The following is a 25,330-nucleotide window of genomic DNA, read 5'->3' as shown; positions in this document are numbered from 1 at the left end:
ATAGGTCCTGGCTGTGGCAGTGTGGGAAAAAGGGACCTGAATGGGAGCCAGAAGCTTGGAGTTCTAGTTATTACTCTTCTACCTACCAGCTGTGTGATGAGAGCAAGTCACACTGTTTCCCATCGCCTCCTCTGTCCTAAGGTCCTGTAGATATCTTCATATGGTTGCTGAAAAGCAGAGTGCATAAACTTGTGACATCTATTTCTGTCAATACTGGGAAGATATTTTTCTTGCTTTTGGATTTTGGGCTGAGTGAAAGATGTATTTGCTTGAGGTTATGCGGTAGGTGACTGGAATTCAGGAATCTTATATTTCTTCGTTAATTTAATAGAAGATTTATTAGGCAATATACTATGTGAAGCAGTGTAATAGGAATGTAAATAAAGTGGTGAATAAGACAGTCCTTATCTTTGCCTTCATGGATAAACAGTCCAGGATAAGATCGGCCTCAAATAAGCAATCACATGCCAGGAGACCACTTAAGAGGCTTTTGCAATGCTCCAGGTCAGAGATGATGTTAGCCTGGCCTGGGAGGGCATAGAGGCACTAAGGAGAGAAAAAATTGGAGAGATATTCTAGAGGCAAAACTGATAAAACTTGGCAATTGATTGGATGTGAGGAGTGCAGAAGAACAAGAAACATGACTAACTTCCAAAATCTGGTGATTTATTGCGTGTGAGAAGTGAGGAAGAGGGAGGAAACGTGGCTAACTCTCAAGCCAACTTTCTGGCTTAAGCAACTGAGCGTGGGAATGGTGATGCCATTTCCCAAGACAGCGTTTCCCAAGAAACTGGGAGAGAGAAGCAGATGTGGAGGTGAGAGGTCAGAAGACAGAATGAGTCCCGTTCAGTCCAAGGAGCCTGTGAGACAGTCAGCGAAGATTCCAAGGAGCAGGTGGGTAAATGCGTTAAGACACAAGTGTAGGATTTGTCAGCATACGTGTGATATTTGGACTTATGAGACAGAGTGACATTACTTGAGAGAGAGAGAGCACAGTTAGAAGAGAATAGGGCCCAAGACCAAACCTTGAGGAACTCCTGTATTTAATATTCAAGCAGAAGAGAAGGCCGAGCAAAGGTATCTGAAAAGATGGGCCAGAGAGGAAGGAACCAAGGAGAGGTCAAGCAGAAGAGACTGATCGACTGTAATGAATGCTGCAGAGAGGCCAAGTAAAGTCAGCACTTTAGATTCAGCAATATGGACATAATGTGCAGTTTCAGGAGATGATAGAGTTGGAATTTCAATTGGGGTAATTTGAAGAATGAGTGACAGGCAAGAAGATAGAGACAGCAAAAGCACATAACTTTTTAAAAAACTTTTTATTGAGATTATGATAGTTCACAACCTTGTGAAATTTCAGTTGTACATTATTGTTTGTCAGTCATGTTGCAGGTGCACCACTTCACCCTTTGTGCCCATCCCCCACCCCCCTTTACCCTGATAACCACTAATCTGTTCTCTTTGTCTACATGTTTAACTTCCACATATGAATGGAGTCATACAAAGATTGTCTTTCTCTATCTGGTTTATTTCACTTAACATAATACCCTCAAGGTCCATCCATGTTGTTGTGAATGTGATGATTTTATTCTTTTTTATGGCTGAGTAGTATTCCATTGTATATATATACTGTATCTTCTTTATCCAGTCATCAGTTGATGGGCACTTAGGTTGCTTCCACGTCTTGGCTGTTGTAAATAACACTGCAATGAACACAGGGGTTCATGGGACTTTTGGAATTTCTGATTTCAAGTTCTTTGGATAGATACCCAGTAGTGGGATGGCTAGGTCATATTGTATTTCTATTTTTAATTTTTTGAGGAATTCCCATACTGTTTTCCATAGTGGCTGCACTAGTTTGCATTCCCACCAGCAGTGTATGAGGGTTCCTTTTTCTCCACAACCTCTCCAACATTTGCCACTTTTTGTTTTGGTTATTTTTGCCATTCTAATGGGTGTAAGGTGATACCTTAGTGTAGTTTTGATTTGCATTTCCCTGATGATCAGTGATGTTGAGCATCTTTTCAGGAAAAGCACATAACTTTTAACAGAAGCTTTACTGTAAAGTAGAGGTGATAGAATAATAAATGGAGGGGCATAGGAAGTCAAGGGAAAAAGAAGTTGTCTTTCTTTTTTAGAAGTGCAGACTTGAGCATGTTTAAATGGGAAGAAAAACGATGCAATAGAGAGGGAGAGAAAAGAGAGTGGGAGCTAGAGTGAGAAAGAATGAGACTAACAGATACACAAGTTTTCCAAGAAAATGTAGTCAAATAATATTCAGAGCAAAAGCGGATGAACTGACTTTAGATCAAAAGCAAATGTCATTTGTTGTGTCCAGAGGGAAGTAGGAAAGATGGGTGTGGATGCACAGAAGCCTGGCTGGAATGGAAAGTCGAAGTGGTTCCCAGCTGATTACTTCTATTTTCTCTGTAAAGCAGGAGATAAGGGGGAGGAGGAGGGTTATAAGTGAGGAGAGTGGAGAATGTGTGGAGATAGTTTGGTAGATAGCGAAAAAGGAAGTCAAAGAAAGTGGTAGGACTGGGATTCAGCAGAGGCTGGTCACCATGAACTTAGAGTGTTACCAAACTGCCCAGTCATGTTACCTTCTCCTGGAGTCCTGGGGCAGGCGTGGACACAGGAAGTATTTGGACTCATGAGGCATTGTAGACTTGCCAAGTGGTACAAGGAATATACACTGACGGCTCAGAGGTGTAGAGAGGGTGGTGGGCAGTTGAAGAAATACCCCCAAATATCATGGCTGATCTGTATTTGTTTTTTCATACCTTCTCTATACTACCTTTACAATTGAATGAAACAAAACAAAGCAAAAATTTGTCACAGATGTTTGTTGTTCGCATACCACCCTTCATCCCCACTTTGCTCAATGATGATTCTGCCCCACCTATCCTCCGCTGGCTGGTCTGGGTGGGGCTCGAGGGTGCAGAGCAGTGGACCACGTGACCCGTCCTGGCCTATCAAAGTACCGCATCTCCCTGGCCACTGTAACAGGTTCCGGTATTGGCCGATCTCCCAAGCTAACCCAGAGTGAATCTTAGGCTGTTTGAGGATGACCTGGGAAAGAGGCCCTCCTGGGAAAAGGTAAGGCTGAAATTGCTGCAGTCATCTTGTAACCATGAGGAAGAGCCAAGTTAAGAACTGACTAAAGGAGCAAATGCTGCCGCGGATGGAGAGAGATATTAGGTACTGATGACATTGAGCCCCGAACCTAGCAATGCCTGAAGTGACAGCTTGGACTTTCCAGTTCTGTAAGTCAGGAAGTTTCCCTTTTTACCTGAGCTAGTTTGGATTGAGTTTTCAAAAGGGTTTTTACCTGATGCAAGATTTTAATTTTTTAAAAAAGAGTCGCCTTCTCCCTCAGTCCTCTCTTTCTTAGAGATATCTTTGCTGTCCATGTGAGTACTCAGAATCAATAGGGACGCAGATGAGAGGAATGTTATGCAGCTATTAAAAGGTTGATAACAATTCTTCTGGAATGATGTAAAATAAAAAAAAAGCAAGATCTAAATTGTATATAAAATATATTTAAAATGCTATTTTTATGGAAGGTGAAGTAAGTACAACAGAGTCTTACAGTGATTGTTTTGGGTCATGAAGCTATGGTTGATTTCCCCACCTCTCCCCTTTTTTGGCTATATTCTGCATTTTTCTTAATAAGCATGCATCACCTGTATGCATTTATGTACATACTTACTTTTGAAATTAATTTATATTTTTACCAAAGTATTGTGAACATATATTTTTCTAAATCAAACAATATTGAAAAGTTTATAATAAAAAACAGCAACCCCCTACCACATGCCTCTCCACCCACCCATAAACTTGCTTTAACTGTTTCTTCTGGATGTATGTTCATATTTCTAAATGCTATGCATAGATAGCTTTTTTTTTTTTTTTTGGTGAGGAAGATTGTCCCTGAGCTAACATCTGTTGCCAGTCTTCCTCTTTTTGCTTGAGGAAGATTGTGCTGAGCTAACATCTGTGCCAGTCTTCCTGTATTTTGTATGTGGGATGCCACCACAGCATGGCTTGATGAGTGGTGTGTAGGTTTGCCCCCAGGATCTGAACCTGTGAGCCCTGGGCCACTAAAGCAGAGCATGCAAACTTAGCTACCACACCATGAGGTGGTCCCCATAGACAGCTATTTTTGATTGTCAGTTTTAGAAAGTATCTTTGGACAGTCTATTACATCGAATTGGTAATTAAGCCCTCTTCTACAGTGTCCCCTTTTAATTCCTTTCTTCCCATCCTTCTCACATGGTCGTGCCACAGTTTGAGTTAAATCAGAAGTCATTGATGAGCATGTTATTCACTGCTAAACCAATAATGTAGCCATGAATGTATTTCTGTTCTTAGATAATTTTTTCCTTCTTCCTGGAGTTAATAATTGCGTTGTTTTTTTATTTGCTCATATCCATTTATTTCCATATATGCATTGCTGCTGCACAGCCTCACCCCTGGGGATGTCAGATCCATCAGTTCCTGAGTCTCATGTCTTCATCTTTCTTCAATGTGTGGGGAAGCACATCTTTCATCGGCTTCCTAAGAAAGTGCATGGAAGGTAAGTTTTTTAATCCTTGCATACCTGAAGATTTTAGATATTTAGTTTACTCTCCGAATTGATTGTTCATTTGGCTGGATATAGAATTCTAGGTTGACAATAACTTTCACTAGGAATTTTGAAAGAACTGCTGCATCTTAGTCTAGCTTCTAGCAATGTTGTGGGACGTCTGATGTCATTCTGACTCCTGTTCATTTGTCTTTTTTCTCTCTGGAGCCTTTTTAAGATTGTCCCTTTTTGATGCTCTGAAATTCACAATGAAATGCCTTGGTGGGGGTCTTGAGTTTTTGTTTTTGTTATTATTTTCCAATTAATTATGCTGGTCACACAGTATGCCCTTTCAATCTGGATTTATATTAATTCATCAACAATTTTCTTCTTTGTTTTCTCAATTCTCTCTATTCCTCTAATTTTCTTACCTTTTTTCTCCAACTTTTCATCTCTTTTGACCATTTTGTTCCTGTTTTATAAGATTCTTTTTATTTTAATGTCTAAATCTTTACACTGAGTATCTTATTTCAGCTACTGTATGTTTAATTTCTAAGAGCTTAATCTTGGTTTTCTATTGTTTATATTTTCATTCTTGTTTAATGGTCACTATCTTCTCTTATCTCACTAACAATTCTACTGCAGAGTTAAAAAATTAACTTCTGCTTTTTGCATTTTCTGTTTCCTCATAGTTTCCCATTCATGTTCAATTTTTTTCTTTCATCTTGGAGGTTTTCCTCCAATGACCACTGATCCTTAGCTAACCATTCATATTCAAGCATGAGGCTCTACATTGCCAAATAGAAGTTTTGTGTATAGTGGAAGGAGGATGTTTTAGAGTGACTGGTTGGCTAGTGTCCCTCATTGAAGGATAATCAGGACATGAGCTGCTGTTCCTTTCCAATATCTCGTGCCAGAAGTCTGTTTTGCAGCATTATTTAGTTTCTCAAGAGAAAACTCTTCATCTCGTGTCTGGGGCATATGCCAGGCTGCTAGAATTCTGGGAGCAAGACAGGGTATGGAGGCACAGCTTTTCCCTTTAGTGTGTAGAATTTCATTAAAAGTGAATTAAGTGTGTAGAATTTCATTAAAGAGTGGTTACTCTTTATTTCATTTAGCAAATATCTGTTAAATACTATTATGTGACAGGCACTATTTTAGGCACTTGAGACTCACCCGTAAACAAAACAGAGAAGGATTCTTGCCCTCACAGAGCTTACAGTCTAGCAGCCTGGAGAGAGAGACAAAAAACAACGGATATAAGAAAAAGGAAATTAAATAGTATCTTAGTAGGTGATAAGTGCTATAGAAAAAGAAAAATGGTACAGCAGGATGAAGGGGATTATGAATATTATGTGGTTGCAGTTTTATAAAGGTGGTGAGGGTAAGCCTTTTCAAGAAATTGATGTTTGAACAGAAAGACTTGATGGAAGTGAGGGAGTTTGGCATGTGGATATCTGGTCTATTTTTACCTACAATGTTTCTGACACTAAATGTGTGGAATTTTTTCCTCATGCCAACCAATTCTTTAACTTGCTGAACATCAACTGGGTGTCCTACAATTTAATTCAATTCTGACACTAACTACTTGGAGTTAGTGCAGACTCCAAAGATTTAGGACTTGGTCCCACAAGACTTCTCTAACTTCAGATGCCAATTGAAAGTACTGGGACTTCTGTACTTGTGACCAACCACCTGTAAATCTGGGGTTCCCATGACCCCCTTGTGAGGCTTGATAATTCGCTAGAATGGCTCACAGAACTCAGGGAAAGCAGTTTACTATTACTGGCTTGTTATAATGGATATTATAAAGGATACAAATGAACACCCAGATGAAGAGGTACTTAGGGTGAGGTCTGAATATCTGGGAGCACAGGAGCTTCTGTCCTTGTAGAATTGGGGTACACCACCCTGCTGACATGTGCATGCATTCACCAACTTGGAAGTTCTCTGAACTCCATCATTTAGGGGTTTTTATTTAGGTTCCATTACACAGGCATAATTGATTAAATCACTGCCCATTGGTGATTAACTCAGTCTCTAGCCCATCAGCCCTCCCCAGAGGTTGAGAGGAGGGATAAAAAGTCCAACCCTGTAATCACATGGTTGGTTTCCTTGGCAACCAGCCCCCATGGTGAAGCTATCTGAGGCCCCTAGCCACTAGTCATGGCATTAGCATACAAAAGATACTTATCACTCAGGAGAGTCTGAGGGTTTTAGGAGCTGTGTACCAGAAATCAGGGACAAAGACCAAATATATATTATCATGGGACATCTGGGATGAAGCAGGCCAGTTGGAAAGAAAAACCAGTGCAAAGGCCCTGAAGTAGAAGCAGGTCTTTCATGTTAGAGGAATAGCAAGGAGGTCAGTATAGCAGCAAGAGACTGATTGAGGAGGAAATAGGAGGAGAGGAGGTCACAGAGGTAAAAGGAGGGCCTTGTGAATGGGGGGAGCTTTTACTAAATATAGAATGGTGCTATTATAAGGTTTGAAGTAGAAGAGTGACAGAATCTGACTTCAGATTTCAAAGAATCACTCTGGCACTTCTGTTGAGAAAAGACTGTAAGGAGTAACATTAGAAGTGAGGAGATGAGTTTGGAGGCTATTCCAGTAATCTATGAGAGAGATAGAGAGATGATGGCTTGTATCAGGGTGGCTACAATAAAGGTGGTGAAAAGTAGTTGGATTTGGATTTATTTTAAAAGTAGAGTCAACAGCATTTCCTGATAAAATTGGTGTCAAGTGTAAGAGAAAGAGAGATGTCAAGGAGGAATCCCAGGTTGGTAGATTGTGCAACTGGAAGGAAGAAACTGCTGTATACTAAAGTGAGAGGAATATCTGGAGTGCAGTCTGGATGTGTTGAGTCTTCCTGTGGCTTACCCTTACCTTCTGCAGCATCTTAAGGTCAGAGCCATCTCAGTTTAATTCTTCCAAAGAATAAACCTCTAGTTCCTTACATGTATGTGTGAAGGTAGAGTGGGCACAGAAACATGAAGCCTTTGGGCCATAAAGAATGAGTGAAAGGATGTGTGGGCAGTTGAATTGTTCCATATGTGCTCAACCAAGCCCCCTGTTTTTATTCTCACATTATATCTCCACCTTCCATGGGAACAGATACCTTCAAATCCTCAGCCTTCCTGGGGCTCTGTGGAGGTGGATTTCCTTGCTTCTCATTACTATTTCCCTCTGCAGGCACTTAGGTTTTAACTTCCTCAGCTTTTTGAAGTGTTCCAAAAATTCATTGAAATTTCTTATCCACTCTTTCCTTTTCTCATCTTCGTGTATGTGTGTGTTTGGAGAACAAGAGGAGATAATGTGCGTGATCAATCTGCAATGTTGAACCGGTAATGTGCAAAAGGGAAAAAATCCTTTCTTAAAGCCTACGTGATTTTGATATCATTCTAGCCTCCAGAACTGTAAGAAATAAAATTCTGTGGTTCAAGCTACCTGATGTAGGGTATTTTGTTGTAGCAGTCCAAGCTGACTAAGATACTTGCCCAATGTCACTTAGCTAGAAAGCCATAGTTTGTGGATTGAAACCCTTGTCCATCTAACTTCAGAGTCTGCTCTCTTAACTGCTGTGCCATACAGCCTCTCTGATGTGTAAATAAAACATGAAGACTCCAATAAATAAATGTGCAAAGAAATGGACTGAAGAGCTAAGTTCTAAAAGAATTCAATGGGTATGAGAAAAAAATCTTCAACTTTACTATTAAGATTGAACATTAAGTGTTAAAATAGGAGATAAAAAGATGAAAGCTCTCTCTCCTTTTCAGTTAGAGAGGTGTTTTTTTTTTGTAAATGGTGATGTTGCTATTAAGGGTGCAATTTGATGGCCCTGTAAATTAGCAGAAGCAGGCTAATATTCTGCTGGTGTGCTCCAAGGCTCCTTTGTAGATTATTGACAGCAGAAGTCTGTTCTGATTTTCTTGTGTCCATACTGAGTGGTAAATATTTTTAATCAACCCCTAACTGGAGGACAATTTATTCACATTTATTTAGAAACATAACAACGTTCACATTGTAGTACCCTGTAATTATGAGTCTCATTCCTAAGGAAGTAATATAATTGTGGAACTAGAAACATATCTAATTTAACACTTAGCTTTATTTTTAACAGCAAACATTTAGAAATAATCTAAATGTACAATAGTAGGAGAATAGTTAAGTAAACAAAAAACATTGATTAGACAGATATTAAAAATAAAAGAATCCTGAGGAGGGACCTCAGCATTATGGCAGAGTGAGCTCTCACCTTAGACTCTTCTCCCTAGGATACAATGAAAAGGACATTCGTATACCAACAGAGGATATTCATACAACACAATAGACGTCTGAGAGACCCCCACAGCCATACATCTGAAGGTGGAGGTGCTGGACTCCCTGGAGGAAGTGGGAGTAGATAAGGGATCTTCTCTCCCACCCCAACGACAGTGACTGAGGGTGCAGGAACATGCACAGCTGTGAGAGGAATGCGGAGAGAGGGTAAGCCATCCATGGGAACTCCTTCACTCTCCAAGTTCCCTCACAGCCTGTGAGAAAGCCCCACACAGAGGTGAAAATGCTATTGCAGGGATGTCTTCATCAAGCTAGCACTCAAGGAGAGCAGATAGTGAAGGCAGAATGAAAATGTCCCCAGGATTGTGAAGGTGAAAGAAAGCACCCTTCCCCCGACCTGGTGCTCCAGCTCAGCTGGTTGGCCAGAGCACCTGCACAGATAGAAAAGCAGTGACTGTGGGTGACTGAGCCATGGATCATGGTGGGCTCAGAATACACAACTCTTGACCCCCACCCAGTGGCAGCAGGTGGGAGCTGTGACCAGATACTATTACTATGCAAAGGCATGAAGCTACACCATCGAACAGTGTGAAAAATTATATTGAATCTCCAGACTAGAAGGAAAATGACAAGCACCAAGAAATCAATCCTAAAGGCACAGAAATTTATAATCTAAATGAGAGAAAATTCAAAATAGCTATCATAAAAAAACTCAGTGAGTTGCAAGAAAATACAGATAGATAGTTCAATGAAATCAGGAGCTTCTTCACAAAAGAGATTGAAACTATGAAGGAGAACCAATCGGAAATGTTGGTGGTGAAAAAAAAAATGGATGAGATAAAGAAAAATCTGGACTCCCTGAATAATAGAGCAGATATTATGCAGGAGCAATTTAGCAGTCTGGAGGACAGAAATACAGAAATGCTTCAGATGGAGGAGAACAACTAAGACTAAAAAGAAACGAGGAAATTCTCTGAGAAATATCTGACTCAATTAGGAAATGCCACATAAGGATTATAGATATTCCAGAGGGAGAAGGGAAGGAGAATGGAGCAGAAAGCTTGCTTAAAGAAATAATAGTGGTGGGGCTGGCCCCATAGCTGAGTAGCTAAGTTTGCACGCTTTGCTTTGGTGGCCCAGGGTTTCACTGGTTTGGATCCTGGGCATGGATGTGGCACCACTCATCAGGCCATGCTGAGGCAGCATCCCACATGCCACAACTAGAAGGACCCACAACTAAAATATACAACTATGTACTGGAGGGATTTGGGGAGAAAAAGCTGGAAAAAGAAAAGAAAGAAATAATAGCAGAGAACTTTCCAAAGCTGGGGAAGGAGCTGGAAATACAAGTGAAAGAAGCCAGTGGATCTCATAACTATATCAATGTAAAAAGACCTTCTCCAAGGCATGTAGTAGTAAAGCTGGCAAAAGATAATGACAAAGAAAAAAATAGTAAGGGCAGAAAGGCAGAAGAAAATAACTTACAAAGGCACCCCTATCAGGCTTTCAGCAGATTTCTCAGCAGAAATCTTACAGGCTAGGAGAGAGTGGAATTATATGTTCAAAATTCTGAAATATAGAAACTTTCAGCCAAGAATACTCTATTGAGTGAAAATATCCTTCAGATATGATGTAGAAATAAAAATTTTCCCAGATAAACAAAAGCTAAGGGAGTTCATTGCCATAAGACTGCCCCACCCATAAGAAATGCTTAAGAAGGCCCTCACACCTGAAAAGAAAAAAAAAGGGGTTACAAAGCCTCAAGCAAGGAGATAAATAGGTAGAAAAAAATCAGAAAATTGCAGCTCTTTATCAGAACAGGTTAGCAAACACTTAATTATAACATTAAAGATAAAGGGAAGGAAAACATCAAAAATAAATATAATCTCATCATTTTAACCACAAACTCACAACACCAGATGGAATAAGTTGTAACAATAAAAACTTAGAAGAGGGAGAGGAAGGGGTGAGAATTGACTTAGTCTAAGGAAATAAGAGGCTATCAGAAAATGGACTAATCATCTACAAGATTTTTTATACAAACTTCATGGTAAACACTAAACAAATAATCAGAAGAGAGACACAAATGATAAATAAAGAGAAAACTAAGAAAATCGTCATAGAAAACTACCTAACTGAATTGGTAGTCAAAAATACATCAGATGAGAAAGAAAGGAAATGAAAAAGAGCTAGAAAATAAGAAATAAAATGGCAGCATTAAGCCCTCATATATCAATAATCACTCTAAATGTCAATGGATTTAATTCTTCAATCAAAAGACACGGAGTGTCGGGATAGATTAAAAAACAAGACCCAACAATATGCTGCCTCCAGGAAACACATCTCAGCTCCAAAGACAAAACAGGCTCAGAGTGAAGGGATGGAAGATGATACTCCAAGCTAATGACAGCAAAAGAAAGCAGGCATTACCATACTTATATCAGACAAAGTAGACTTCAAGATAAAACTGGTAATGAGAAACAAAGAAGGGTAGTATGTAGTGATAAAAGGGACACTCCAGCAAGAAGACATGACACTTATAAATATATATGTACCCAACACAGGAGCACCAAAGTATATAAAACAACTATTAGCAAACCTAAAAGGAGATATCAACAACAACACAATAATAGTAGGGGACCGTAACACCCCACTTACCTCAACGGATATATCATTCAGACAGAAAGTCAATAAGGAGTAGTGGTTTTAAATGAAAAATGAGACCAGCTGGTCTTTATAGATGTATATAGAATAATTCATCCAAAAACAGCAGAATACATTTGTCTCAAGTGCACATGGAAGATTCTCAAGGATAGACCATATATTGGGAAACAAGGCAGGCCTCAACAAATTTAAGAAGACTGAAATCATATTGTGTCTTTTCTGACCATAATATTATGAAACTAGAAATCAACTACAAGAAAAAATCTTGAAAAGAGACAAAGATGTAGAGACTAAACAGCATGCTACTGAACAACCAATGGATCACTGAAGAAATTAAAGGAGAAATCAAAAAATATCTGGAGATAAATGAAAATGAAAATACACCATACCAACTCATATGGGATGCAGCAAAAGAAGTCCTAAGAGGGAAATTCATTGCAATACTGGCTCACCTTAGCAAACAAGAAAAATCCCAAATAAGCAGTCTCAAACTACACCTTACAGAACTAGAAAAAGAAAACAAAAAATCAGAGCAGAAATAAATGCAATTGAAACAGAAAAGACAGTAGAAAAGATAAATGAAATAAAGAGCTGATTCTTTGAGAAGATAAACAAAATTGAGAAACTCTTAGCCAGAGTTACCAAGAAAAAAAGAGAGAAGACTCAAATAAATAAAATTAGAAATGAAAGAAGAGAATTACAATGGATACCACAGAAATACAAAGGATTATAAGACAATACTGTGAAAAACTATATGCCAGCAAATTGGGCAATCTAGAAGAAATAGATAAATTCTTAGACTCTCACAACCTCCCAAAAGTGAACCAAGAAGAAATATACAATCTGAATAGACCAGTCACAAGTAAAGAGACTGAAACAGTAATTAAAAACCTCCCCCAAAATAAAAGTCCAGGACCAGATGGCTTCTCTGGAGAATTCTACCAAACATTCAAAGAAGATTTAATACCTATCCTTCTCAAGCTGTCCCAAAAAGTTGATGAAGAAGGAATACTTCCTAACACATTCTACAAGGCCAACATCACCCTGATATCAAAGCCTGGCAAGGACAACACAAAAAAGGAAAACTACAGGCCAACATCACTGGTAAACATAGATGCAAAAATCCTCAACAAAATATTGGCAAACCAAATACAGCAATACATTAAAAAGATCATACATCACCGTCAAGTGGGATTTATACCAAGGACACTAGGATGGTTGGACATCCGCAAATCAATCAATGTGATACACCACATTAACAAAATGAGGAATAAAAACCACATGATCATCTCAATAGACACAGAGAAAGCATTTGACAAGATACAACATCCATTTATGATAAAAACTCTCAATAAAATAGGTATAGAAGGAAATTACCTCAACATAATAAAGGCCGTATATGATAAACCCATAGCCAGCACCATGCTCAATGGGGAAAAACTGAAAGCCATCCCTCTGAGAACAGGAACAAGACAAGCGTGTCCACTCTCACCACTCTTATTCAACATAGTACTGGAAGTTTTGGCCAGAGCAATCAGGCCAGAAAAAGAAATAAAAGGAATCTAAATAGGCAATGAAGAAGTGAAACTCTTGCTGTTTGCAGATGATATGGTTTTACATGATTTTATATATAGAAAACCCTAAAGAATCCATCAGAAAACTATTAGAAGTAACCAACAACTACAACAAAGTTGTAGGGTACAAAATCAACTGACAAAAATCAGTTGCATTTCTATAGTTTAATAATGCACTAACAAAAAGAGAACTCAAGAATACAATCCCATTTACAATTGCAACGAAAAGAATAAAATATCTAGGAATAAATTTAACCAAGGAGGTGAAAGACCTATACAATGAAAACTATAAGACATTACTGAAAGCAATTGACCATGACAAAGAAATGGAAAGATATTCCATGTACACCAATTGGAATAATAAGCATAGTTAAAATGTCCCTGCTACCTAAAGCAATCCACATATTCAATACAATCCCAATCAGAATCCCAATGACATTCTTCATGGAAATAGGACAAAGAATCCTAAAATTCATATGAGGCAACAAAAGACTCCAAATAACTAAAGCAATCCTGAGAAAAAATAACAAAGCTGGAGGCATTACAATCCCTGACTTCAAAATATACTACAAATCTATAGTAACCAAAACAGCATGGTACTGGTACAAAAACAGGCACACAGATCAATGGACCAGAATTGAAAGCCCAGAAATCAAACTACATGTCAACGACAGCGAATCTTTGACAAAGGAGCTAAGAATACATAATGGAGGGGCTGGCCCCATTGCCGAGTGGTTAAGGTCGTGTGCTCCGCTGCAGGCGGCCCAGTGTTTCGTTGGTTCAAATCCTGGGCGCAGACATGGCACTGCTCATCAAACTATGCTGAGGCGGCATCCCACATGCCACAGCTGGAAGGACCCACAACGAAGAATATACAACTGTGTACCGGGGGGCTTTGGGGAGAAAAAGGAAAAAAAATAAAGTCTTTAAAAAAAAACAAAAAAGAATACACAATGGAGAAAGGAAAGTCTCTTCAATAAGTGATGTTGGGAAGACTGGATAGCCACATGCAAAACAATGAAACTAAACCATCATCTTTCACCATACACAAAAATTAACTAAAAATATATCAAAGACTTGAAAGTAAGACCTGAAACCATAAAACTTCTAGAAGAAAACATAGGCATTACACTCTTTAACATCAGTCTTAGAAGGATCTTTGCAAATACCATGTCTACTTGGACAAGGGAAACAAAAGAAAAAATAAACAAGCAGAACTTCATCAGACTAAAGAGCTTCTGCAAGGCAAAGGAAACCAGGATCAAAACGAAAGGACAACCCACCAACTGGGAGAACATATTTGCAAATCAGATATCCAACAAGGGGTTAGTCTCCATAATATATAAAGAACTCAGACAACTGAACAACAAAAAAACAACCTGATCAAAAAATGGGCAGAGCATATGAACAGATATTTTTCCGAAGAAGATTTACAGATGGCCGACAGGCACATGAAAAGATGTTCACCATCACTAATCATCAGGGAAATGCAAATCAAAACTACACTAAGATATCACCTTACACCCGTTAGAATGGCTTAAATCACCGAGACAAAAAATAACAAATGTTGGAGAGGTTTTGGAGAAAAGGGAGCCCTCATACACTGCTGGTGGGAATGCAAACTGGTGCAGCCACTATGCAAAACAGTATAGAGATTTCTCAAAAACTTAAAAATAAAAATATCATATGACCAAGCTATCCTGTTACTGGATATTTATCCAAAGAACTTGAAATCAACAATTCAAAGAGACTTATGCACCCCTATGTTCATTGCAGCATTATTCACAATGGCCAAGATGTGGAAGCAGCTCAAGTGCCCATCAACTGATGATAGGATAAAGAAGATGTGGTATATATATATACGATGGAATAGTACTCAGCTCTAAAAAGAGACAAAATTGTCCCATTCATAATAACATGGATGGACTTTGAGGGAATTATGTTAAGTGAAATAAGCCAGACAGAGAACGACAAACATCAGATGATGTTACTCATATGCAGAAGATAAAAACACACACAAAGAGAACAGTCTAGTGGGGGCTGGCCCCGTGGCCGAGCGGTTGGGTTCGCGCGCTCCGCTGCAGGTGGCCCAGTGTTTCGTTGGTTCGAATCCTGGGCGCGGACATGGCACTGCTCATCGGACCACGCTGAGGCGGCGTCCCACATGCCACAACTAGAAGAACCCACAACGAAGAATACACAACTATGTACCGGGGGGCTTTGGGGAGAAAAAGGAAAAAATAAAATCTTTAAAAAAAAAGAGAAGTCTAGTGGATACCAGGTGGAAGGGGGTTGGGGGTGGGTACAAGGGTTGAAGGGGCTCATTTATATGGTGACTGACAAATAATAATGTACAACTGAAATTTCACAATGTTGTAAACTATTATGACCTCAATAAAAATAAAAAATAAAAAAATGAAAGAATCCTTGTGAAAATAGTAACATGAGGAAATGCTCATGATACAGTTTGAATGAAATAAAAAAGCACTTTTTATTTTGTATGTATTATGATTAGTGTTCATAGTTGGTTTGGTTTTTTAGAGGATAGATAGGAACATAGTTGGAGGGAAATACCCCAAAATGTTCATAGTCACCTATGTTAGTATGATAGACATTTTTTTTCCTGTTCTGTTTTCTCATTGTCCACAAGGTGAGTTCACTTCATTTAACACAGAAATAATTATAAAAGAAAATAGGCTATTCTCAAATCAGTTCTTCCCATGTCTCTTCATAGATAGGCAAAATGGCAAGTGAAACTTCATTCCCGGCAAACTGCACACTTAATTATAGAAGAAAATAGTTCATTTTATTCTTCTTAAAATCTGTAATGGAGATACAAAAGAAGTGTGTTATTCTTTTCATATGTGAGGGGAAGAACCCACTAGTGCTGTCTTCAAAATTGCCCGTGTCCAAGTGCAGTCAGCGGGAAACAGCACCCCTTGTGAGGCACAGTCCAGAACACCAGTTTTCCACCAGTTAGTTGGTTTGTGATGATCACCATCTCAGCAAATAACTCCAGCGGTGGTTTCTTAGCTGACTTGGCAATCTGTGACGTGATGATATGCCAGTCTACTGATGCTGAAGTGTGTGTCGCAGGGTGTGGCCCACAAGTTTAGTTGCAAGGGTTCCTGGTTCTGAAGAGCAATGACTTGTTTTGACATGACCATGGCCTTCAACATGGGCTCCAGGGAAAAATACCTTTCTGCTTCTGGCTCCTCCATCCTGGGCATGAAGGAGCCAAAATAGGAAGAAGTAGTAAAGTAGGGATTCCAGAAGGGACCAGGCTGCTGGCCTGCTTATACCTGGGTTCATTAATTTTGTTTAAGTTTTTCTATTCTGCTTTCTTTTCTTCTTGTAATAAGGACTTTTCTGTTGTGTGTCTCAATATCTTAGAACATAGTCCATAATATTTGAGAAATGGATATTCTATCAAGGCACCTGACTATGGATTCAGTTTGTGATTTGGTATCCTCTTCCTCAGAGAGAGAAGTGCCAGAGCATCAACCAAGTCACAAAGGCAGCCCCTCTGGAAGGATAGGTGTGGCGTTTTCAAATCAAGCAGGGTGGCCTCCTTTAGAAGACTTGAGGGAGAGTCCCCTGGAGTCACTGACACAGTGTTTTTGGGGCCCAATGGTGAATTTAGAGGTAGCTTGTGTGGCAACTAAAATAGCTGAACTCTGAGAGTTGCCATCTTGGCATCCCCAGCATGGGATGTGGCTGAGTTCCTTCACCCTCAAAGAACCAGAGTGGCCAGTGCAGGGGTCTGGGTAAATAACACATCATGGGAGAAGTGATGGTATGCATATGAGGAACAATTTTTAACGACCCAAAGTGACAACAAAAAGCAAAACAAAAACAAAAAAACCCACCCAAAACTCTGCAGTGGTAGAGTTAATCAGACTTTTGTTCTCTCTCCACTTAAGGTGTGGCCTCCGCAGCCACGTTCCATCATTGTGAATTTTCAGAAAAAGCTGGTTGGAGATATGGTCATTTGAAACACTTTTTAAAATAAGGTTACCCTTTGATGGGATAAATGCCAGAAGGTTCTGTCATTCTTTGGGAGTGGAGGATCGTTTGGGAGGTGCCAGGTTGAAGAAATCTTTATTATGAAGATGGTGGATTTCTTACTATTAAAGCTTCTAAGGAAAACCGTGTCTATATTGCCCCTGGAGGTTTTGTGGTAATTTACACAGGTTACTCCTTTCCCTCCATCTATTGCTATTTTAGTTTAATGTCTGTCTCTTTAATCTTTATTTTCCTGCTTCTGCCTTGTCTTCTCTTATTCTTCGATATTTATTGTTTCTACTCTTAAATATTAAAAATTAAGAATTAAATTATGAATTAAAAATTTTTAATTCTTGTATTCTTAAATTTTTTATTTCTATCTTGCTAATGATTATTTTAAATATTTATTTCATGATTTTCATTCTTTAGCTTGTGAAATTCTTTTATTTTTCTAACTTCTTGTTTTTAGGAATTTTATCATTTATACACGTATATTTAATTTCCATTATTTTATAATGTTCTTAATTTAAACTGACAGGATTCTTTTCTTTGATTAAAACTTTATCTTGTCCGCTGTTTCTTTTAAATTTCTTCTTATTCTGAATTTTTAGTTAGTCCTTTCTTGATGCCTGTCCTCTATTAACTTTAGATCTTTTCTCTTGTTCCTTATCCTTTAAATTTTGTTTGACTTCATGATTCATTTTTCTGCAGCTTAGATCGAAGCTTGACCACCTAGGAGCCGCATGGAGGTCAGAGCTGCCCCTGCAACCACGCTTCTGAGTTCCACTTGCCCTTTCATCCCTTCTAAGGAGACTGCTTCTAAAAACCTTACTCCTGAAGACTCCAGCTGAGTCTCCGTAGGGCTATAATTACTTTCTGTTTGTAGATGGAGGGGCTTCACCCACCAGGAATTGTGGAGGTAGTTATTAGAGCATGGTGTCTCTAGGATCGAAATAAACTGGCAGCCAATAAGGCTGTTCCTTGACATCTATTAAAATAAAAAGAAAACAAAACAGAAAGTGAGAATGGAAGAGCAGGAAGCTGAGGGCGGCCATCCCAATAAAAGGTCATGATCCCTTGTTCTGTTCCTAGGCTCGAGCCAGTTTTCAGATCTGGAACCCACTAACTGAAGAAGTGACTGGTCCCTAGGAGGAAGGACCTTGCAACCCCATGACTAGTATCTACTGAGATGATGCCTCCAGTCCTTCTGATGCGGGATCGGTGAGCCGAGGAGTCGAAAGAAAGATTTCTTAGACTCTCAAGATCTGGCAGTAGTGCTCTTTTATTTAGAGAATAGTGTGGAATAGCATGGGGACAGGACCCATGGGCAGTCAGAGCTTCTGCTGCTGCCCCAAACTGAGGGTTAGGGCCAAATTTAAGGCATAGGTATGTGAGTTATCTCTTTATTAGTGCCCGTTTGGTCTGGCCATTTGGCGGTCCCACAACTTTTAGATAAGAATCAAACCGGATTGAGTAAATGGCAGAAGTCACCACTTGAATTTTATCCTCGGCTAAAGATAAAAGGAGGATTTGTCGAGGGGGGGGGGGGGGGGGGGGGGGGGGGGGGGGGGGGGGGAGGGTCAGTTACATGAGGTTGCCAGACAGTTTCCAGAGATAAGGCCATCCCCCCTTCCTCCTGGCTCAGAGGGGGAGGCATCTTCACAGATAGAGGTTTCCCTTAGAAATGTAAATGTTTCCCAACAAGGGGCAAACAAATTCCAGAGAGGGAGGCATGGAGATTTCCTTTACAAATGCAATTGTCTCTGATCAAAGGGCAAACAAATTCCACTCCTTGGAACCTGCTTCTTATCTGTAGTTTTAAAAGTAACCAGCCTAAAAATCCTCATCATAAACCGTTTTAAAATTAAGCAGCCTAAAAATCCCCATCACTTCCACTAGGAGATCTATAGCCATTTACTTGAGTGAGTTTATAGTGGGGAAAGGGGAATAACCGATTTTGAGCAGTATTGGACACAGGATCTGAGCTGATACCAAGAGCCTCAAAGCGTGATGCCCAGAGACCCAGAGTGTCATCATGGACCCTTGTTAGACTAGGGGCTGGTAGGGGCCAGGTAATAAGTGCAGTTCTGGCTAAAGTCTGGCTCACAGTCTGTGAGTGCACAATTGGAATTGATATACTTGGTAGTTGGGGTAACCCCAATACTGAGTCCCTTGTCTGTGTAGTAAGAGCATCACAGTGGGGAAGACCAAATGGGAACCTTGGGATCCATCGCTCCCTCCCCGGTTAGATAGTAAACCAAAGACATATCGTACTCCAGGCAGGATGGCAAACCTCTAACGACCTAAAAGATGCAGGAATGGTAGTTCCTATCGTGTCTCCATTTAATTCCAATCTGACTTCTGCATAAACTAGGTGGATCCTAGAGAATAACTGTAAACTATTTTGGATTTGACCAAGCAGCATCAATTGCAGTTGTGAGAGACTAGTTATTTTGAGAGGGTCAGTGGTCCATTCTCACAGGATAGATATCCTATTTGAGGTATGGGTTTGCCTTTGCAGCCCAGTGAGCCTCAGCCAGCACTGTTATCTGGGGGTACTTGGAGTGCTTGATCCATAGACGTGGACTCCCACACAGCATGGCATCTGACTTGGGGAACCACTTAACAGTGACAAAGTTGTGGGAGGAGGCCTCTAACTGTGGGATTCACTGGTTGTAGCACATACCACACCGTCCAGAGGCAGCTGACCCTATAGAATGATGGAAAAGCCTTCTAAAGGTGCAACTCAATTGCTGGCTTGAAGGAAATGCTCTGAAGAGATGGGGTGTTGTCCTTCAGAATGCAGTGGATTTATTAAATCAGGGATCTCTAATATGCTGTTTCCCCATTTGAAAGGGTACAAGTCTGGAAAACAATGAGTAAAGACAGGAATGGCCCTATCTTCTATTCCTTCTAATGACTGACTAGGAAATTTTGTATTTCTCATCTCTGAAATTCTGGGCTGTGTGTGGTTGGAAGTCCTGCTGCCTTAATGGGGTGCACTCTTCTAGGGGACTCAGCAAGCATACCATTGAACTACAAGTTCTGGCTGCCACGGGGCACTTTGGACTCTTTGTGCTCAGGGACCAGCAGGCAAATAGAGGAGTTACTATCCTGGCAGGTGTAATTGACCCTGATCAGCAGGAAGAGGAGGGACTGCTTTTACGTAATGAGGACAGCAACGTGATCCACTTGGGCACCTTCAGGTACTCCTTTGCCCTGTTGTAACTGAGTGGACATGTGCACCAACCCTAGACTGAGAAAAGTATGACTATCAAGTGATCAGACCCCTTAGGAATGCAAGTTTGGTTCATACCATCAGATAAGCCACTAGACCACTGAGGATAAAGGGAATCTAGAATAGATGATGGAGAAGGGAGGGGATGCATACCAATTGTGGCCTTGAGATCAACTGCTGTGTCAGAGACTGTAGTACATCCTACTCACCTCCTTTTACTGAATTTCTCCTTGGAAAGAGAGGCCCGTTGGAAACAACAATAGAGCTGCTTCCTAGACCTGTCTGGAGAAATAGATCTGTGCAGTGGTCTGTGGAAGCCATGAGAACCTGCCTAGCTGATCTCCAGGGCATGTAATTGAAGGAGGGCCCACACTGCTGTGGTTGAAAGCTGTGCCTGAAGGAGGCCATGCCTCCAATGAGCTCCTTCTCACTGAATGAGGTAGGGAGATGTGGAACTCTCTCATGACAGTCTGTGCGCTCAGGGACTCGCCAGTAGCCTTGTCAACACTTCCATTGACTGCAAGGCAGTCTAGAACACTTCCACCCAACCTTCTCTCCCTCTCTCTTTCACTTGAGGTCAGATTTACATTGAGGTCTAATGACTCTCCCATTCTGCCCTGGCTCCTTGCCTGTTTCTTTTCCCACAGGTATTTCCCCCAATAACATCCTTGCACATTTAATCTCATCTTGGCATTTGGCATGTGCTTCTGGGAGGATCCAGACTTCCACAGGGCTGTGACTTTGTTCCAGCAGACAGTTAACATACTTGTCAATCAAGTTCGTGCTTCTGAGGCTTGATTTTAGGCTCTGGTGGGCCAGATCTAAAATAGTCTTTTCTTCTAGGACTAGTTCAGCCCTAAAACTAGGGAGTTTTCTTTCCAGGGTTTCTGATTAAATGCCCTGAAGTTCAACAAGGACTCTCCACTCTGGCTGGCTGGAACATGAATATCTTCCAGCCTTTTGTGAGCTCTGTACTTGTTCAGCTTACAGCTTCCTGGTTCTTTCTTGCCTGGATTTGTGGCATTTTATCCTATGCACATGCAGCTAAGTATGCAGCAATTGATTCGAGACCCCTGTGCAAATTTCTCTGCCTAACTCCTTCCTCTCGGATGTTCCTGCTCTATTAATACGAGACATCTCAGTCTCCCCAAACTCCAATCTGGAAAGCCAGGATAATCATAGATGTTACTTCATTTGGGACCCTTCTCTTAGAGAGGAATCACGATCCTGTACTGATTGTTTAATATCTGAAAACAGTTGCTTCATAAATTTTATCTCATTTTCTAGTTACCATAGGAGGGCAGTTATCACAGGAGAGCATGTCTGGTTCCAGTTACTTTCTCGTGGCTGGAAGTGGAATCCCAGCACCATAGACCTGGGCAAGTAGAGCTCCCCCTCTGGCTGTGCTTTGGAAGACCGTGTTTGAAGTTTTCAAGTCCCCTCTCCCCTGGTGCCCGAGACCAGCTGGGACCAACAGCACCATCCTGTTGGGGTGTCACAAGTCCAGACTGGGACCCATGTGGAAGTCTGGTCCTCATTTCTCCCCTTCTGGGTGCTCTCTAACCCAAAGCAGGAGTGTGGCTTAACCAGTGCACTACTTCCTGTGCTTGATGTGGTATTTCTTTTGCAAGATTACGTGAGATTGGGCTTCAGAGAGGTGCTAATAGGCTGGTATGCTGATTTTGGACAACTCCCACTCACGTGGGACACAGTGTTAAGTTCAGTTCTGTGGTCTACCACTGGTCTACCACTGACCCTTGGGCATTATCCATGTTTGTGGGCCCATGCATCAGCTCTCACATTCGTATTCCAGTTGGTCTACAACACCAAAGGGGACAAGGAGGGGATGGCATGTGTCCTTTATCCTTTGTGCCCCCAGTCATGGGCACCTAAGGCAGTGCCCTTACCCCCTCCACAGGCTCTGTGCCGTGTATCAGGTATTCTTCCATTGGTAGCTGCACCTATTTCCTCTGAGAGCTTTTGAGACCTTTGCTCTGCGGTGTCCAGGCATATGTTTAGGAGGTGAAAGAGCAGGTCACACATAATAGATCCATTCCAATATTTCCATAAGCAGCGGCTTTTTGATCTCTTCTACTACAGTGGTTCTCAACATTAGAATTACTTGGGAAACTTTGAAAATACCAATGCTTGGACCCCATCCCAGACTAATTACGACAAAATTTCTGGGCATGGGGCTACAGCATCGTTATTTTGAAAACTGAGGTGATTCTAATTTAATTCTGGCATATCAGGCTCATTGACTGTAGGCTACTACTGAGTTTAGGTTTCCATTAATTCTGATCCAGATCTTCAAGCTAACCTATTAAATATGGAGTCTTATGTGAGAGCATCATCATAAATTTGACCTGATTCACTCTTATATTTGTCTAACACTCTTAGAATCCCTTCTCATATATGCTTCACAGACCTCTGCTGACACAAAATTGAAGGATTCTAGGTGTGTAGGCTCTCTTCCTGGGGAAGACTTTGCACCTCCTTATCTGGGCTACTTTAGAATCCATTTTGAGCCTGGAGGCAATGAGAAGTGGGTCTGTGAGGCTGAGAATAAGCATCCCTTTTCAAGGCAGCTGCTTCAGATGAGGCAGAAAGGTTTTTCTGCAAAGAGAGGTTGTTTCCTGAGACAGAATAGGGAGCTGCTTCCACTGGTAAAGAAGGTTCAGAGCAAACTGATGCTTTGAAATTCTCAGTTTTGTCTATTTCTGTCCAAATATCCCCACCCGAAGTCCCAGCATCCCACCCCTTCCCGAATAGTGCCCTTACCTTAGCATTAGAGACCTGGTGGGGTTGCACATGTAACTGACATTGCAACCCCAAGCCTAGTCCAAACTATGTTGGTTTTGCAGCTAGAGGAGATAAGAGACTTCTTTAAGTCAACATGGAGATTTTCTGACTGTCCATTTATACCTTGAGATGGGATTTTAAAGCCTTAAATTTACCTTTTTCTCCTTGGCTCTCTCCAGGACATTCAGAAGAAGCCATAATAGTCCACAATCCTCATAATCACCGTTGCCAACAGCTAAATCCCACAGTCATTCAATCTCCCAGTGCCTTGTTTTCTACCTGTAATCTATCCTATGCCACAATGGTGAGAATGTGAGTAAGCACTGTCCCAGCAAGGAGGATATTCACGTGGTCTTCAGATATATGAGCTGTCCAGTCCCATAGTCACATTTTGAGAGTCTATTTCCTGGGACAATTCCTGATAAAATTATTGTATCAGGATCCAACAGAAAAAAGATTTCACAATCTATGGGTTTCACTGGAGAGAATTTAACAAAGGGGCTGTTTCTGGAAATGTGGATAGGATTGAGGGAAGCAATAATGAATAGTTACACAACCAGGGAGTAGCAGCAATGAGAAATCATTGCCACACTTAGACCCGAAGGGCAAAAGGAAATGATTTCACCTGAGCCTGAAGAAAGCTGGACTGTGGAAGAGAGCCACTCAACAGGAGCTGTGGCCATAGACGAGCTCAGCCCTTGCTGGAACCATAGTGCTGAGGTACAGAAGGAGCCAGGGAGAAGAATTACCTCAACCTGTCTCTCTTTCTGCCTTTTGATCTCTTGATGCTGCCTCCCATTTGTCAAATCCAACTGGGCTCAGAGGTCAAGAGGGTCTGGCTAATGCAGTTAGTAGAGATCAGCCTCCCAGAGCAAAGAACAGAGAAAAGATTGAATTGGATGATGAAGAACTGTGAATAATTAGCCCAAGATACCAATCTCTTTCCAAAGAGCTGCTGCAGGAGCAAAACAAACCTTTATGGAATCTCTGTTGATCTTAGCCTTTGCTATCTATGAAGTTACCTTTGGCCACTTCGTATGGCCAAAGATATAGGATGAGATGCTCCCAAGATATAGGAATTTAAAAAAAGTTTTATTATTCTTGATCTTATTTTACTACTGTTTAGTCCATGGGAAAGCTTCTTAGTGAGGTAGTAATAGAACCAGGATGGGAAATGACATTATCCAACTCTTAGCTTGCTGTTCAGTTCTTTACCTGAACTCCAGAACTTTCTCTGTTTTGCGTTTGTATAGTGATCCTGATTTACACAAATGCTGAAGGTTCACTTGATGCTGACTAAGGGTCTTCTGGCCTCTGAGTAGGCTGAGTGAGATGCCAATTATAGCGCAGTGCTCAGTAAAACTCCCGCCTCCTCAAGGCATAGGAAATGGGGTGGAGTGGTAATTTTAGACAGAACACTGGAGAATTGAGGGTGCACGTGGCAGGTTTGACCTTCATTTTTGGGTGAGCTTCATTGCCTTCCTATGGCTCATAAACTGTGTTACAATTGATAGCCACACTGAACGTGTTTTCTGTGCATCCTTAGATAAAAATAATGTTCGGTGCTACACAACATTTTCCCTGAGGTTTTGGTGTGGTAACTTCCTTTTTGTAAGTATTTTATTTAAATCCTGAGGCAAGACTGACTGCACTAAACTGTTTTCTTCAAGTATGGCAAGACTGCTAATTATCTTCCAATGCCTATTTGTTCTTTCCTCCTTTTAGTAATAGAAATCCCTCCACAGAATTTTAGAGACAAATTTAGTTTTCTTTAGAGCTAGATATGGCTATATGATTTCCTTACCATTGCAATATGAACCAAAAAAACATGTGCAACACATCTGCATCACTTTCCAAAGGGCTCATGTGCCCTCCACTTTCTTTCCCCATCCCAGAGCCAAGCTGCAGATGTGGCACTGGTGAGCCAGTGTTGAGCTGGGGGATGGATGATGTCATGGAAAACAGCCACCAGCCTAACTGGGATCCTCTCCTTACCTCTGGACTACTATGTGAGAAAAAATAAACTGCCTTCCTTGAGCCACTGCTTTTTTTGGATCTCTTTGTTACAGCAGTTTAGGCTAAACCTTAACTAATACATCAGGGCTCATTTGGAAGTAACATATGCCAACTGACTGTTTTGTGCAAATTTGTCTGAGAAGTTCTCCTGTAGTCTCTAACTTCTCATCTAAATAAACAGGTAA

General features: G+C 40.7%; 1 long non-coding RNA gene across 1 annotated transcript; it reads left to right on the top strand.

Annotated features, from left to right (window-relative positions):
* Positions 1–771: 771 nt before the first annotated feature.
* Positions 772–18,312, top strand: LOC123289851 (uncharacterized). The gene is made up of 3 exons (XR_011506139.1): positions 772–894; positions 4,468–4,579; positions 18,182–18,312. It is a non-coding gene; the product is annotated as an uncharacterized lncRNA (long non-coding RNA).
* The last annotated feature ends 7,018 nt before the right edge of the window (positions 18,313–25,330 follow it).

The sequence above is a fragment of the Equus asinus genome, chromosome 9, assembly GCF_041296235.1.
Source record: "Equus asinus isolate D_3611 breed Donkey chromosome 9, EquAss-T2T_v2, whole genome shotgun sequence".
Lineage (NCBI taxonomy): Eukaryota > Metazoa > Chordata > Mammalia > Perissodactyla > Equidae > Equus > Equus asinus.
The sequence above is the reverse complement of the archived record's forward strand: the minus strand, read 5'-3'. Positions and strand labels throughout refer to the sequence as shown.